Raw genomic sequence first — 4,117 nt, 5'->3', positions numbered from 1 at the left:
GTGAACTAACGTTAGTTTTGTGTTGTAGGACTATATATATTTTTTTTAGTTTTTAAATAATTTGAATTCAAAGACAAACAAAGAAATAGGTACCCGAAGGATCGGTCCGAGCTCGGAGTGACATTTGGGTAAGTGGTTGTTTATTTTCTTTTCTTTTTTTTTTTTTTTGTATGATTTTTAGTTTATTTCCCTTCTCGTTGATAATTATTAAACTTTGGTTATTTATTGTTTTTTTTTTCTCTTATTTTATTTTCATTTTCTTTTTCATAAATTTACCTTTTAGTTAACTTTATTTTAATTTCTTCTTGGTTGTAATAATTTCTCTCTTTGTATTATGATCATAAGCGTGAAAAAATACATTAATGTGTGAATAATCAAAGGTAGTTTGAGGACTTCCTCCCCTTAGTTCCTCCTTGCTCCCGCGGGATTCTTACACAAAGGGACATCCTCTAAAAGAATAACTGGCCGGAGGATGTCAAGGAAGGGTGGGAACCTCACCGGCCGCGCCTCGTTGAAGATCTGAGGCGGAAGGGACGGCAATCGGGAAGGTGATCCGTCGTGGATTTTCCACTACTTGATCGCGGCACTCGGGTCCGGAGACAAACGGCTCCACGCGCGCGGTCGAGCCGTTTTTTTTTTATTTATTTTTATTTTTCCAATTTAGCTCGCGTTCTGGTTTTATTCGATAGGCCGTCGCGAATTCCTAAGTAAAATTCGATTTTTAAAATCCGGTGCGGACCCACGCATCGGTAAAGACACGTTATTTTTAGTAATGAAGCGTGAGGGATCAAAGCGCTCAAAGGACCCCCCCACATTCCCGAGCCTGGCTAGCACAGAGGCGTGCAAGAACGTGTCGACCGAGAGCTTTGATAGAGCTGCAATCTTCGTGGGCGGACCTTCACGGTCAAATTTTGCCAAATTGTTTAGTTTTTTTTGGGATAGCTCTGCCCTCTAGGTCGTTATCGGCCACTCAAGGGATCGACTTGATACCCTATCTCCTAATTATCATTACAGAACATAAAAAGGGAAATGTCACACAGTGCAGCAATTATAGATTACGTTGCTGAGTACCATCTATAAGATGCTCTCCGCTATCTTGCTAGGTCGGATTGCCCCATACGCCTGGACCATCATTAGCCCATACCAAAGAAGCTTAACTCCAGGCAACTCAGCAACAGATCAAATTTTCTCTCTGCGGCATGCGATGGAAACATTGTTGGAATATGGACATCAGTTGCATTATCTTTTTATCGTCTTTAAAACTGCCTATCGTAGCATAGCCAGTGTAAAACTGTACACGGCCATGAGAGAATTCGGTATCTCAACGAAATTGATAAGACTGACTAGACTGACCCTGGCCAATATGCGAGACCAGATAAAAGCAGCAGGATCACTCTCAAGACCATTCGACATCAATAACGGTCTACGACAAGGGGATGCGCTATCATGCGTCCTCTTTAACCTGGCCCTCGAGAAAGTGATCCGTGATGCTGAGGGGAATGCAAGAGGTACGATCCTCTTCAAGTCCACCCAACTACTGGCCTATGCTGACGATATTAACATTATGGAAAGAACAACCAGCGATGTACAGTCTACCTTCATCAAGATCGAGCAATTAGCGCGAGAAGGCAGGACGAAAAATATAGTAGCACCAAAGAACAAAGAACGAACAACATCGAATCGCACTGGTGAAACGAAAACTATAAAGATTGGAGACTACAATTTTTAGACTGTTGAAAATTTTTCCTATCTAGGGTCGAAAATCACAACCGACAACAGCTACGACGATGAAACCCGCGCACGGTTGTTGGCTGCTAACAGAGCCTAATTCAACGTACAAAAACTGTTTCGCTCGAAACGTCTCACCATAGGGTCAAAGCTATTACTGTACAAGACTATGATGTTGCCAGTTCTTCTGCATTCCTCGGAGACCTGGGTTCTTAGCAAAAAAACTGCAAACTCTTGGCCGCGTTCGAGAGAAGAATCCTCCGAAGAATTTTTGGCCCCCTACATGAGGATGAACGTTTCCGTAGCCTACATAACGACGAAATCTATGAGCGATATCATGACGGTCCGGTTGTGGATAAAATCTGGCTCAATAGGTTACGGTGGGCGGGTCCCTTAATCCGTATGGATGAGAATCAACTAGTCCGGAAAGTCTATAAGGGTAATATCTATAATATAAAAAGAAGACGAGGCAGACCCTGCCTGAGATGAAGCATTGGCGTAGGTCCGGACGCCAGATAGCGTTTAGGGATATCGAATTGGTGGACCTCGGCGCAAAACCGGGATGTCCGGAGTTCCTTATTAAGGCAGGCCTAGACCGGATGCCGGTGGTTGCGCTGTTGATAATGATGAAACTAGCTCCATCCTATGATGTAATGTTTATGGTAGGAAAGGAAGGAAGAGATAGAATTTAATTATCTTCAGAAAATGAGGGAGGCAGACAAAAACTACCTGATTTTCAAAAATTTTGCAGTTGAAGCTAGTGATGACCTTTGAAATTTGCTTGTGTTAATTGGACAATGCCTTGTCGCCTTTATGAAAAAGATGAGATATTTAAGAAAATTTCATATCCACAACTTACAGAGAAATCACCATTTTTGAAAGATATTCGGTGGATTGAGTTTAGGGTTGTCAATTATTATCTAAATATTAAGAGCATCTACCCCTTAGGACACTGTGTATATATGTATATCTCAGCCATTTGGGCTTTGATCGCGATTCCCATTTTATTTTTGAAACTATTTTATTATATCGTTTGAATTTTTGTGTGCAAGAATTTTATCAAATGTATCTTCCTTTAGAGTCAATAATTAATTTTAAAAAATTTAGAATTAGAATTATTCAGACTCCAATGCTTTTTTACTAGTCCAATTTGCCTCTATTTTGTACTGTCCAACTGTCAGTAGTTCGGTTTTTCTGAGATGCTTAATCACCATGGATATCAATGTCATTGCGTAACTGTATGTCAACGGTCACTTCTGTGGAGCTGCACTTACTTTACTTTTTAACTTGACGGCAGTATTTTGGCCATTTCTAACGCTCCATTTCATGAGCCATTGCTAGGATAAGAATTTTATCCGGGAATATATTTGGGAATAATGAAGAAATACGTTGCGAAGCGGATCTTTTGTATCCGCTTCAATCCTTGTGTCATTTTCATTCATTCATTAACGCCTTTGTCACATCATAACAATGGGGTGACTTAGGTTTATGTATTGTGTTCTATAAATACCTAACCATATGTCGTCTACCTTAGTGTCCTCTACAGACAATCTACATTTAGTCGTGACTTTTCAAAAGTTTATTTCGGGTGGGGTGGTATGAGCTGCAGGATTTGCTGCTAAACTCTGCGTTGAATCAGCTAAACGGGCAATTAACTCTGATTTCCTTGAGGTAAATCATTTTATGCCAGATTTGCAGCTGAAAACGTCCTTAAAATTTATCTCGCTGCCACCATCAACTTTTCAATTATATACTCCTGAGATCCGCACAAGCACAGCTCATTACTCCGCTTCCGTTCGGCTTCCATGCAAAAATCAATAAAAGCGAAACACCCCTGCCTCCCTGCGTGCCCTTCAACTGAGCCCAACAGCACCACAAACCAAACAATAAACTCGCAAAGGAAAACGGCACTCAATTCATCGTTGAACAAATTGCAGGACAATTATCATAATCGGGCGCACAAAAATACCGAGCGACTGCGGCTGCAAATTACTGGCTGATTTCGTCTGCCATTTATTCTGGGTGGGTGCGGTCTCCTAGATTGCGCTATTTCCAAGCACCGTTTAGTTTATGTACACAATTATCTAGTCTCCCCGGAGCCCTGCACGGGGCCTACGCTCCCTCTAACTCCCGCAGTTTCCTAGGGAAGAGTGTGCGAGCTCGTGCTCGAACGCCTGGTCCAATGGCGACGCAAGACTGCCCAATCACGTGCCACTGCGCTAATAGCGGGGCGTGTCTTCTGGCCTCGATCCGGTTTGCCGAGTTCAGTGGATTCGATATTCGAGCAGGACCGTGATTGGCACTCGAATACCGGAGGAGTGGCGTTCACTATCAGGCGAGTGGTGACGCTGGTGCATTGGAATAGGGTTCTCAGTTTGGATTCATCGCC

The sequence above is a fragment of the Hermetia illucens genome, chromosome 1 (genome assembly GCF_905115235.1).
Source record: "Hermetia illucens chromosome 1, iHerIll2.2.curated.20191125, whole genome shotgun sequence".
NCBI lineage: Eukaryota > Metazoa > Arthropoda > Insecta > Diptera > Stratiomyidae > Hermetia > Hermetia illucens.
The sequence above is the reverse complement of the archived record's forward strand: the minus strand, read 5'-3'. Positions refer to the sequence as shown.